Source organism: Equus quagga, chromosome 2, assembly GCF_021613505.1.
Source record: "Equus quagga isolate Etosha38 chromosome 2, UCLA_HA_Equagga_1.0, whole genome shotgun sequence".
Taxonomy (NCBI): domain Eukaryota; kingdom Metazoa; phylum Chordata; class Mammalia; order Perissodactyla; family Equidae; genus Equus; species Equus quagga.
In genome coordinates, this window is record NC_060268.1 from 116,403,965 (window position 1) to 116,418,458 (window position 14,494).

General features: G+C 37.9%; 1 pseudogene; it reads left to right on the forward strand.

Annotated features, from left to right (window-relative positions):
* Nucleotides 1-13,095: 13,095 nt before the first annotated feature.
* Nucleotides 13,096-14,046, forward strand: LOC124234893 (olfactory receptor 2AP1-like; annotated as a pseudogene).
* The last annotated feature ends 448 nt before the right edge of the window (nt 14,047-14,494 follow it).

Consider the following 14,494-nt stretch of genomic DNA (forward strand, 5'->3'; position numbering starts at 1 on the left):
AGGATAATGTACATATTTTAAAAGTTCCAAACATAAGTATATTTTTTCAAACTAAACACATACAAGTAATCAGTAACTACCCACCCAAAGGTAACCACTATCATGATTTCTAACATGATATATTAGTTTTGCCAGTTTTTTATATTATTTATAAGTGGAGGCATACATCATGGTTCCTGAACATGTATTTTGTTCAGTACTCTGTTTGAATATACTACAATTTATTTTTTCATCCTTTTCTTGAAGGACATTTGCATTACAAGGTTTGGGCTTTTACAATTAGTGCTACACATACATTTTGATGGATATATGTGTATGTGTATGATCTAACAAACATATACAGAATATTCTATTCCACAGCAACAGGATACACATTCTTCTCAAGTACACACAGAACATTCTCCAGGATAGATCATAGTGATAGGGCACAGAAGAAGACAACAAATTCAAGAAAAAGAAATTATATCGGATATATTTTCCAATCACAACAGTATAAAACTAGAAATCAAAAACAGGAAGATAATTGGAAATTAACAAATAACTGGAAATTAGCCAACACACTCCTGAACAACCAATGGAGCAAAGAAGAAATCTAAAGCAAAATCAAAAATTATCTTGAGACAAATGAAAATGGGAAAAAAATACCAAAACTTATGGGATGTAGCAAAAGCAATTCTAAGAGGGAAGCTTATAGAGATAAACACTTACATTAAGAAACAACCTAACACTACACCTCAAGGAACTAGAATCAGAAAAACAAACTGAGCCCAAAGTTAGCAAATGGAAGGAAATAATAAAGATTAGAGAAGAAATAAATGAAATAAAGAATAGGCAAGCAATGTAACTGAGTTGTTTTTATGGAAAGATAAACAGAATTGACAACTAGCTAGACTAACCGAGAAAAAAAGAGAGAGAAAGCAAGTGAAAAACTTATAAATGAAAGAAGAGACATTATAACTGATACCACTGAAATACAAAGGATCATAAGTGACTACTATGAACAGTTATACACCAACAAATTGGACAATCTAGAAGAAATGGTTAAATTGCTAGAAACACAAAACCTCCCAAGAACGAATCATGAAGACAGAAAATTTGAACAGACCAATTACAAGTAAGGAGATTGAATAAGTAATAAAAAGCTTCCCAACAATGAAAATCATGAGACCACATGGTTATACTAGTAAATTCTACCAAACGTTTAAAGAAGGATTAATGCCAATTCTTCTCAAACTCTTCCAAAATACTGAAGAAGAGGGAACATTCCCAAGCTCATTTTAATAGACCAGCATTACCCTGATACCAAAACCAGATAAGGACTGTACAAGAAAAGAAAACTACAGATCAATATCCCTGATGAATACAGATACAAACGTTCTCCAAAAAATACTTGCAAACCAAATTCAATAGCACATTAAAAGGATCATACACCATGATCAAGTGGGATTTATCTGTAGGATGCAAGGATGATTCAACATACACAAATCAATGAATGTGATGCACCACATTAACAGGATGAAGGATAAAAATCAATAAATGAATTCAATAAAGTTGTAGGATAAAAAATCAATATACATAAATCTGTTGCATTTCTATACACTAATAAGGAACTATCAGAAAGAGAAATTAAGGGGCCAGCCCTATGACCTAGTGGTTAAGTTCAGTGTGCTCTGTTTTAGTGGCCCATGCCCAGTTCCTGGGCACAAACCTACACCACTCATCAGCAACCATGCTGTGGTGGTGACCCACATACAAAATAAAGGAATATTGGCACAGATGTTAGCTCAGAGTGAATCTTCCTCTGCAAAAAAAAAAAAAAGAAGAAGAAGAAGAAGAAGAAGAAGAAGAAGAAGAAGAAGAAAATACCTAGGAATAAATATAAAATATAACCGAGGAGGTGAACCACATATACCCTGAAAACTATAAGAGATTGATTAAAGAAATTGAAGAACCCACAAATAAATGCTCATGGATTGGAAGAATTAGTATTGTTAAAATGTCCATACTGCCTAAAGAAATCTAGAGATTCAATGTAATCTCTATCAAAATTCCAACTGCATTTTTCACAGAAATAGAACAAACAATCTTAAAACTTGTGTGAACCACAAAAGACCCAAAATAGACAAAGTAATCTTGAGAAAGAAGAATAAAGCTAGAGATATCATGTTCCCTGATTTCAAACTATATTACAAAGCTATAGAAATCAAAACAATATGAAAAGACAACCAAATGAATAAGAGAAAATATTTGCAAGTCATATGTCTAATAAGGGGTTAATATCCAAAATATATAGAGAACACATACAACTCAATAGCAAAGAAAAAAACAATTGGATTAAAAAATGGGCAGAGGACCTGAATAGACATTTTTCCAAACAAGTCGTACAGATGGCCAACAGGTACATGAAAAGATGCTCAGCATCACTAGTCATCAGGGAATTGCAAATCAAAATCACAACGAGATATCACCCTGCACCTATCAGAATGGCTATTATCAAAAAGACAACAAATAACAAAGTTGGCAAGGATGTGGAGAAAAGGGAACCCTTGTGCACAGTTCACGGGAATGTAAATGGGTGCAACTACTAGGGAAAGCAGTATGGAGGTTCCACAAAAATTAAAAATAGCACTACCTTACTATCCAACAATTCCACTTCTGAGTATTTATTCAAAGAAAATGCAAACATTAACTTGAAAAGATACATGCACTCCCATGTTTGCTGCAGCGTTATTTACAATAGCCAAGATTGGGAATCAACTTAAATGTCTATCGATGGATAAATGGTTAACGAAGATGTGGTGTATATATATATACAATAGGATATTATTCAGCCATTAAAAAGAATAAAATCTTACCATTTGCAACAACATGGGTGGACCTTGAGGGCATTATGCTAGGTGAAAAAAGTCAGACAGGGGAAGACAAATACCATATGATCTCACTTATATGTGGAATCTAAAAAAATAAAAACTGAGCTCATAAATACAAGGAACAGATTGGCAGTTGCCAGAGACAGGGAGGTGGGGAGTGGGCAAAAAAGGGTGAAGGGAATCAAAAGGTATAAACTTCCAATTATAAAATAAATAAGTCATGGGGATGTAATGTACAGCTTGCTGGCTATAGTTAATAATACTATGTATTGCATATTTGAAAACAACTAAGAGAGTAGATCATAAAAGTTCTCATCACAAGAAAAAATTCTGTAATTATGTATGGTGACAATGTTAACTAGACATCTTGTGGTGATCATTTCAAAATATATACAAATATCGAACTATTATGTTGTACACCTGAAACTAATATAATGTTGTATATCAATTATACCTCAATAAAAATAATTTTAAAAATTAAATTTTTTAAAAAAGAATAAAACATATGATCATCTCAATAGATGCAAAAAAAAGCACTTGACAAAATTCAACATCCTTTCTTAGTAAAAATCCTCAACAATTTGGATATAGAAGGAATGTACCTCAACATGATAAAGGCCATAGATGACAAACCCACAGCTAACATCATACTCAATAGTGAAAGATGAAAAGCTTTTCTTCTAGGACCAGGAACAAAACAAGGTACCCACTGTCACCTCTTCTATTCAGCAGAGTACTGAAGGTCCCAGCCACAGCAATTAGGCAAGAAACAGAGGTGAAAGGCATCTGGGAAGAAGTAACATTTTCTAGGATTGCTGATGACATGATGTTGTATAAAGAAAATCCTAAAAATTCCATCAAAAATCAGTTAGAACTAATCAACAATTTCAGTAGTTTCAAGGTATAAAATCAACATGCAAAAATTAGCTGTGTTTGAATACAATAACAATGAACTATCTGAAAGATATAAAGAAAATAATGCAAGTTGTATAGCATTAAAATGATAAAATAGTTAGTAATAAATTTAACCAAGGAAGTGAAAGATCTTTACACTGAAAACTATAAGTCACTGAAGACAGCAATTGAAGAAGACGTAAATAAATGAAAAGATATCCCATGTTCATGTATCAGAAGAGTTAATATTGTTAAAATGTCCATATTATAGGCCCAAAGTCACCTATAGATACATTGCACTCCTTATCAAAATTCCAATAGCATTTTGCACAGAAATAGAAAAAAAATCCTAAAATTTCTATGGTGCCACAAAAGACCCTCAATCTGTAAAGCATCTTGAGAACAAACAAAGCTGGAGGCATCACACTTCCTGATTTCAAACTATATTACAAAGCCATAGTAGTCAAAATGGTATAGGACTGGCAGGGAAAAAAAAAAAAAGACACATAGAACAATGGAACAGAACCAAGAGTCTAGAAATAAACCTATGAATATATAGTCAACTAATATTTGACACAGAGCCAAGAACACTCAATGGAGAAAGGATAGTCTCTTCAATAAATGATGTTGGGAAAACTGGACATTCACATGCAATGGAATGAAATTGGACCTGTATTAAGATACCATACTCAAAATACTCACCATAGTCAAAAATCAACTCAAAATGGATTGAAGACTTAAATGTAAGACCAAAACCATAAAACTTCTAGAAGAAATTTAGGTGAAAAAATCTCCTTGATGTTAGCCTTGGCAATGGTTTTTTTGGATAAGACGCCAAAAGCCCAAACAACAAAGAAAACCACCAACAAAATGAAAATACACCTCAACAATTGGGAGAAAATATTTGCAAATCATATGTCCAACAAGAGGTTTATATCCGAAATAAATAAACAACTCATACAACTCAACAACAAAAAATGAACAACCTGATCAAAAAGTGGGGAGAGGATATGAACAGACATTTTTCCAAAGAAGATATACAAATGCCCAACAGGCACATTAAAAGATGTTCAACATCACCAATTACCAGAAGAATGCAAATCAAAAGTACAATGAGATACCATCTCACACCTGTCAGAGTGGCTATTATTAAAAAAACAAGAAATAACAAATGTTGGAGAGGATGTGGAGAAAAAAGAGTACTTGTACACTGCTGGTGGAAATGTAAATTGGAGCAGCCACTATGGAAAACAGTATGGAGATTCCTTTAAAAATTAAGAATAGAAATACTATATGATCTAGCTATTCCACTTCTGGGTATTTACACAAAGAAAATGAAAACACTAATTAGAAAAGATATATGCACCCCTATGTTCATTGCAGTGTTATTCAAAATAGCCAAGACTTGGAAGCAACCAAAGTGCCCATCAATGGATGGATGCATAAAAAAGATGTGGTATATATATATACAATGCAACACTACTCAGCCATAAAAAAAAGACAAAATTTTTCCATTTGCAACATGGATGGACCTTGAGGGTATTATGCTAAGCGAAATAAGTAAGATGGAGAAAGACAATTGCCATATGACTTCACTCATATGTGGAAGATAAAGAAACTTATATACAGAGAACAGATTGGTGGTTACCAGAGGGGAAAGAAGTAGACAGAGGGTAAAAGGGGTAAAGGGGCACATATGTATAATGACGGATAGAAACTAGACTTTTGGTTGTGAACATGATGCAGTCTATGCAGAAGTCAAAATATAATGATGTACACCTGAAATTTATTTAATGTTATAGATCAACGTGACCTCAGTAAAATAAATAAAAAGTAATTAACTAATTTTTTTGAAAAGCACAGGCAACAAAAGCAAAAATAAGCAAGTGGGACTACATCAAACTAGAAAGCTTCTGCACAGCAAGAAAAACAAATCAACAACAAGAAAAGACAACCTAAGGAATGGGAGAAAATATTTCAAAACCATATATCTGATAAGGGGTTAATCTCCAAAATATATAAAGAACTCATACAACTCATAGACAAAAAAACCCCCATACAATTCAATTTAAAAATGAGTAGAGAAATTGAATAGATATTTCTGCAAAGGAGTCGTACAAATGGACAACAGGTAAATGAAAAGGTACTAAATATCACCAATCATCAGGGAAATGCAAATCGAAACCAAACTGAGATACTACCTTACATCCATCAGAATGGCTGTTATCAAAAAGAGAAGAAATAGCAAGTGCTAGTGAGGATGTAGAGAAAAGGGAACCGTGGTGTACTATTGGTGGGAATGTAAATTGGTACAGCCACCATGGAAAACAGACTGGAGTTTCATCAAAAAATTATATAGAGAGCTACCATATGATCCAGCAATTCCACTTCTACGTATGTGTCCAATGGAAATGAAATCACTATCTCAAAAAGATATCTGCCCCATGTTCTTTGCAGCATTTCTTACAATAGCCAAGATATGGAAACAATCTAACTGTCCAGCAGCAGATGAATGGATAAAGAAAATGTGATATACGTGTGTGTGTGTATATATATATGTATATATATGTATGTATATATTAATGAAATATATTATTCAGTCATAAAAAAGGTATCCTGCCATTTGCAACAACAGGGACGGAACTTGAGGGCATTATGGTGAGATAAGTCAGACAAAGAAAGACAAATATTGTATGATCTCACTTATATGTGGAATCTAAAAATAAAACAAAACAAAACAAAAAACCCCAAATGCATAGATACAGAAAACAGATTGTTGGTTGCCAGAGGTGGGGCATGGAGGGGTTGATAGGTGAAATGGGCAAAGGGGGTCAAAAGGTACAAACTTACAGTTATAAAATAAATAAGTCGTGGAGATGTAATGTGTAGCATGGTGACCAGTAAAGAAAAACAGGAAAGATAATGCGACATATATGTACATATACACACACACATATATATACATACATACATACATATATATATATAATGGAATACTATCCAACCTTAAAAAAGAAGGAAATCCTTCCATTTTAACAACATGAATAGACCTTGAGGGCATTTTGCTAAGTAAAATAAATCAGGCAGAGAAAGACAAATACTGTATGTTCTCACTTATATTGGAAGCTAAAAACATCAAACTCATAGAAACAGAGAGTGGAATGGTGATTGCCAGAGGCTGAGGCGTAGGGGAAATGGGTAAATGTTGGTCAAAGGGTACAAACTTTCCATTATAAGATGAGTAAGTTCCGAAGATCTAAGGGACAGCATGGTGACTATAGTTAACAATACTGTATTGCAAGCTTGAGAGTTGCTAAGAGAGTAGAGCTTTAATGTTCTTACCATAACAACAACAAAATGGTTATTATGTGAGGCAAAGCATGTGTTAACTGGCAACCTTATTGTGGCATACACTTTGTAATAATTATTCCTTTGTATCCCTTAAACTTACACAATGTTATATGTCAATTATATCTCAATAAGGCTGGGGAAAAAAACAATATTCTGCTTCATAAAGTGTTTTTGAAATTATTATATTTACCCTTTTCATACCTTTTGGAAGAGTGTATAAGATTTGTATTGTTTCTCCCTTAAAAGAAGCACTGAGATGTACCAGAAGAAATCATCACAGCCACTATGGACCCGGTGTCACTGAAGTGATAGAGAGATAGAAATTAAGAGTATAGAGAACATAATTTGGTAGAAAGCCAGTGGCAGACATGAAGAACGTGGTTGGAGTGTTAATGGGAGAACAGTGGAAGGATGATACAAAAACCCAGATGCTGAAGTTCTTAGAGCTGCCTTGAATCTGCAACCATTCTCTACCTTCAGTGTCCATAAGGACTAGGCCTAATGTGACTCTAGTTTCAGGATTTCTATGAATGAGATGCCACTCATGAAATAAAAACGCCCCATTGACTAGGGTGATTGGATTTCTATTCTTTTCATAACAAAGTGTCAAACTAAGATGGATATGAGGAGAAAGCAGAACTGAGCCTACCTAGATCCTCTATCTTTGCCTGGATGTGTCTTTCCCCATCAGCAGACACGATGTACAAATACGAGGCACACTACTAGAAGAAGCCAGCCTTCTGAGGATACAGCATGTGCTCACCCTGGCAGTGTGCCTCTCAGTCAGCCTGAGCACGGGCTCCCCTACTATGCCTGCACTGGTCCCTTTCTTTCCCTGCCTTGTGGATGGCCTGACCACCATATCAGGAAGAAGAGGCGGATAGCTTCCTCCACCCAAGATTGAGCAGTCCAGTCACGTTAGGAGATTGAAGAATTCCAGTTTGTCTTCTCTGGTTCCTGAGAATTCTTTTCAGGTGCGTTGCCTTGAAGCAGTGACAAGGGCTGGCTAAGAAGACAGCATTTGTGTTATAGGTCTAGGGAACATCTCCCCAACACCCACACAAATAGCTCTGATCACCCTGAGATCCCCAGAGTTATACATGTGGAAAGAGATCAATCTGGTTTACTGAAACCTAGGAATCTCAGAAACTGACTTCATGACACACAGCAATGTAATAATAATTGGTGAGGTGATGTCTCAAGTCCAGCCCAAAGGATCCCATTTCCTAAAAGGGGGTTACATAAATTAGTTTTCTCTCTCCATTGCACATCTTTCATCTTCTTCTCTAAGAAGTTGTCCCTCCTGTAACAGTAAAACTCTGTATCATGTAATAAGCTGTGAGGGTGTTATCAGGAGAGGTGTGAACATATAAATGTGAACTTCGTCCCCATTTCAAAGGAGTTTGTTTTAGGATGTTTCATTTGGGGGTCTTCCATATTTTGTGTAAAATCTTGACCTGGCAAAACATAACATTCACCATTTCATGCTGGAAATATCTGGAGATAAAGATGCTTAGGAATCTTGATGCTAAAGACACCACTTAGAACCACAGTTATTCTCCCCAACACCTGGAGCTTCCACACATCAGAGGTGAGACTAACACAAGAAATCCTACTAGGAAGGTAACAGAATTGAAGGTCCAGAATCTTACAAAATAGCTTCTTCTGAGATTTACAGATAGCTTTTTCCATGTCTTCCTATCCCACATAATTCAACTTACTCATTCTCTAGTGGGAGGTTCATTAAAAAACAAAAGACTTCTTTTTTCCATGCTTGTATAAAAAAGGAAATAAGAAATTCAGACATGTAAATTACCTTTTACGTTGAGCTTCCCCTCCTGGTCCCCCGTTGGAAGATACTTAGACTAATAGGTTTTCCACATATGAATGCATGATATTGGGTATGATATTAATGAGCCCCCTAGATCAGAACTGATGTGTTCTGGGTCTCTGTTGGAAGTCTTGGCTTATTTTTATGGAAATTCCATGAAGAGACAGTTTGGTTCTTCAAGTCTTATTAGTATTACAGCGACTCCACCCTCAGACTGGAATTCGGCCTGCTGACAGTGTTTCTCCCCATCCCAACCCCCATTTCCTGTTCAACTTAGCATCCCCTAGTCTCTCTCCCACAATATCATGGGTGATAGGATTTGCCTTTCCTTAGGCCATACTTAGCCTTCTTACTTAGGGATATAATACCAGACACCAAAACTTTTCTATGAACAGATCATATTAAACAGATACATTTTAAACCAAAATATTCTTATTATCTAAATCCTGGATATTGGTGTAGCCTAATGTTTCAAGAGTGGCTCAAGGACAGAGTGGCAAACATAGTAATATGCTGCAGAGGAGAAGCCACAAGCTAATGTTTGCTTTCTCTCTCCGTGGTTAGATAATCACAAACACAGCTTTAAGAACTATCCCTTTCATTAACTAGCTAACCAAATCCTCAAAGCACATGGATTACTGAAAAATTTCAAAGATAAATGAGATATCAGAGTATCATTAAAAACACAAAAGAATAATGAGTATTAGAGAGCTGTGAAGGCACGATCCAGAAAAGAGAAACCTAGACCAAGTAAACTTTGAAACATTTCTTGGTGCCAGGTCACCACCCCTTGAGCTAGATGCATGGTATGGTTAGTTCACCCCATTTCTGAGTGTTCCCTTTGTAAGCCTTTTCACCAAACCACATGCCAGTCCACTCTCCTCTCACCTTCCCACTGTCATATTCACATTGTGACTTGCTCCAGTGGAATAGGTATTTCTGCACCATGAAGCTGGCACTGAATAAAATTAAAACAACGCCATGCAAGTGAGCCTTTATCTGGGCATCAATACGGATAGTCTCTCTTTGCTCCAGCTTCTCTAACTTATCTCCCATTATTCTTTATTTTCCCTAACTTCCAAATGAGAATTCACCATGAGATCCACATTTGGCATGGATTGAAAGCAGAGTGTGTAGATGAACAGACGTTGTAGAAATGGTTTTTTCTATTGTGGGAAGGTGGGACTCACATGAATGCTCATAAAAATTTATAGGATATTTGCCTTGACCTTGTAAAATCAACATTGGTGAGGGAAGACTGAGGCAGAACAGGCCTCTAGACAGCTATCATATGCCCCAGAGTTGCCTGAAAACACACTTTAGGGGTTCAAGCTACTCACCTGGCTTTTGATGAGAAACCAGAGGCCACAGAAAAATGACCTCTCCTGCTGCAGCAGGATGGCAGGGTCACTCCTGCCACAGCAGCCCAGCTGAGGTACCCAGGAGGGGAAGCAGCCTACAAAGCCAGTGGTTGCTATGGCAACAGCTTCTCCACTCTGGGGCTCACATCTCTTCCTTCCTCTTCTGCATCCAGAAGGAATCTGGGGCTCCACTTTCCAAATTCTTTTAAAAGGAGAGGTGCCATCCAGGTTAGAGATGTCACAGAAACAAGCTAGCATTCCTTTTTCTTCCCAGAAGAAGAAGAAATGTGTGCTTTTCTTTTTCAAGGAGATTGGGAAGGACAAGAAGAATATTCTTCAGACAAAAATATCCAATGAAAAGAATCATAATGTTGGTGGAGGCATGAGCAGTGGTTGAGAAAGGAAGATGAATTTCCCCATCTCCTTCCTCGGAAATCAGTATCTTTCTCACCTTGAAGCAGTAGCAACATTCAAATTGGGATTTTTAGAAACACTTGGGAAATTGTCATATAATTTCTTTGAAAAATCTTGACAGAGAACAGCATGGCCATCTGGGAGTCAATGTCATCACAGACAACGGAAACTTAAATATAAGTGTTGTGCCAGTAACTCTTGTTCTCAGCAGTGACCAGTTAGCTCCCTTCCCTGGCACCAGCCTTGCCTTTACTTTCTGCCCCTGACCCTTTAGCTCCTAATGAGTTTTGGGAGCCTGTACTCCCTGCTCACTGGCTGGGTACATCTTGCTTGATGACCAAACACAGTGTTGCAGGAAAACTATCACAGAGACCTCAGAACTGCATGTCATGAGCTGCTCATCGCTGATGCAGTGGAACAAGGATGCTTCTTCACATGAGAAGGTGAGGACATGATGGAGGAGTGTAGTGCAATAGAGCGTATCTTGGAGCAGATGTGCCATGACAATGGAGTACTTCAACAGAAGAAGCCTTGTCTCAGTAGCTCCCAGGGCTGTGCTCAGAAGAAGCTGCCTGCTCCTGTTAGCTGGCATAGTATATGGACAGCAAGATCGCATGTTAGGTGGGCTTTTGTCTACCAGGGGAGGCAGAGCCAGAATTGGGGGCTGGGAAATGTGGTTGTTTTGTTCCGTCTTCTCCTCTCTGGGGTTTCAATGTCAAGGCTGCCATGTAGCCTTGTTGTGGCCTGAAACATTCTGGGCTATAGAAACAGGGCTTTGCAACCAGGGACACTGGGAACATGGGGTGCATATTTACCCCAGAACTGGGAAAACAGGCTGTGACAAGCGAGTTTCTTTTTCCTCTCCTTTCCCCTCAGCCCACAGCAAGCTCTCAATTTTTTGGAAGAGAGTAGTTACAAGAGTAGGAAGCACTGCCACCCATGAGGTGACTCGCATGTGTGCCTGGCCTCAGGAATCATGGTAGCTTGGTGGGCTCAATGCTGTCAACTGGAACAGAGGCAGAGGCTCCTTTATGTAGCCCTGTGGCTAGTGCCACACAGGAGTGAGCTGTTGGTTGCATGACCAGCACTTCAGAGAACATGGCCCATGACACGTTAGTGAGAGAGACGCATTCCACACTGCAGACCTTCAGCTTACTATTGAGATACTACAGTCAGATACTTTGGAAAAGTGATTTATCGAGGGGGAGTGAAAGAGGAAGAGAATGTTCATTGAGCTATGATGTAAGAGTGAGTGCACAGGTGCCATCATCCCAGATTATCTTTCCTAAATGAGCTAATCTGTGAACTTCTGTCACTCCCCATCACTCTCTCATGCCAGCATGGAGCCTCAGGAAAGTGGAGTAAATCCTGGCTTTACAACTTATACCATGTTGTTGAGCTCCCCAATGTCTCTGGTCTCCAGCTTCTTCTACAAAATGGTTGTGCTAAAGCAGATCGACTCTAAGACTTATGTCTTTCCATAGGCTAATAATTCATCAATGATATTAAATGAAGGATAGAAAAAATTAAATAACGCTAAACTTTCACTTGAGAGATCTTCAACAATAGATTTGTTCCCATTTTAAAATATTTTGTTGCAGCATTTGGAAAGAGCAGGGGCTTTGGATTCAGGCATATCTAGTTAAGTCCCACTAATGTGACCTAACCTTTCTATGCCTCATTTCCGCTTCAGTAGTAGAAGTGGTAGGGGCAACCCAACACTCACGATTGTTGTGGGGAGAAATAAAAATACAGAATTTCGGTGACTAGCACAGTACCAAGTATTAGTAAAGTCCTCAACTAATGACGATGATGATGTTGATGATGATTTGGACCAGAGAACTTGTTGCATGTTTTAAGGAGAATATTCAAAGAGAATATTGCTAATATTACCATTATGTTTATTTACCAATTGATAATATTGTAAAACACAAATGTTCCATAACTAGGAAAATTTCAATCACACTGTCTACTGATCAAGCTATATATAAGAGCATATTAATGATCATAATAGTCAAATTAGACTTTGAGGAACACATTGGAAACCTTGGCATCACATGCCAAGTGAGTTACATGCTTTATCTTACTCAATTCTCACAAGAACATGAACACATAGACCCTAGCATCTTCATTTTACAGAGGATGAAAGCGAAGTTTTCAAAGGTTTACTAGCTTTCCATGGATGACCCATCTCTGAGGGGTTAGAACCCAGTATTGAACTCAGGTCCTTCTGATTTAAGAATCAACTCACTGGAGCACTTTACTATCTACCTATTCTCCTTGGATATTCAAGTTAGTTGACCTTGTGCTCCCCTAAAACTTCAGTGCTTGCTGTGATCTCTTTATTGTAGGTTAAGGCCAGCAGGTGGTGCTGCTGTGCAAAGAGATGCCCATGGAAATGGGGAATGGAACAACTGTCCAAGAATTCACCTTGTAAGGGTTGCCTGCTGTCCAGCATCTGGGAAAGTTCCGCTTCCTGGTGCACCTGCTGGTGTCCCTGGCGTCCCTTGTACACAATGTGGTCATAGTCACCATCACCTGTGCTGACTCCTGCCTCCAAACACCTACACACTTTTTCCTCAGCATTGTCTCCTTCCTTGAGTGTTGTTTCACAAGTACTCTTGTTTCTAAGTTGCTGGTCATCTTCCTTTTAGGCCAGCAAACGATTTCCTTTCCTGGCTGTTTCATACAAGGCTTTGTTTTTGTATTTCTAGGAGCAGCAGGTTTCTTCCTCATAGCAATGATGTCTCTGGATCAGCACGTGGCCATTTGCAAGCCTCTGCATTACCCGACCATCATGAACCTGAGGACTTGCCTCCTCCTGGTCACTACCTGCTTTGCTTTGAACTTGACTCTCAACACTAGTCTGCCAGTGAAGGTTTCCCAGCCATCCTTCTGTGGTCCCCATGTCATCCCTCACTTCTTCTGTGACCTTGGCCCCCTAATCCATCTCTCCTGTTCTGACACCAGATCTGTTGAAGTGTTTGCCTTTGTCCTCACTTTATGTATCCCTTCAACATCCCTCATCATAACCATCTTTGCATACAGCAAGATGGTAGTCACAATCATCTGTCTCCCATCAGCCAAGGAGTGATGGAAAGCTTTCTCCACCTGTTTATCTCACATCATTGTCCCCTCTCTGACGTATGGTAGCTGTGTCTTTATATACGTGAAACCAAAGCAAACAAACAGCCTGTACTCCAACAGAGAGGCTGCTCTTGGGAACACGGTGGTGACCCCACTGCTGAACCCTGTCATCTACTCTATGTGGAACAAGCAGGTCCACCAGGCTCTGAAGGAGATAATGTTCAGAATGAAAATATGAAGATTAAAAAAAAATCACATGGCCTTGGATTGGAAGTCTTCAGAGAACCATGCATCTTCATTCTGGCTGATGTAGCTCTCCACAGAGTTCCCAGCTGAGAGTCGCTGGTAGAGCTCACTTGATCTGTTTGCATATCTCTAGCAAAAGGGAATTCTCTATTTTTTCAAGGCTATGTTTTCCCTTGGTGTGCATAACTATCTTCTCCCTAAGTATTCCACATGTTGATGACAATTAATTTTAATAGAAAAATCCTTTACTGAATTTATATTCTTCCCTCTGATATAAACAATGTGCTTGAAATCCAAAATTTAGTAATTTATACTCTTTTTATTTCATTCATCTCTAGCCATACACATAGTTCAACATAATTAATAACTATTTACCAAAATGCAGTAAATAATAGAAGTTTATATATTAGGTTGTGGTTACGAAGGAAACAATGGAAATA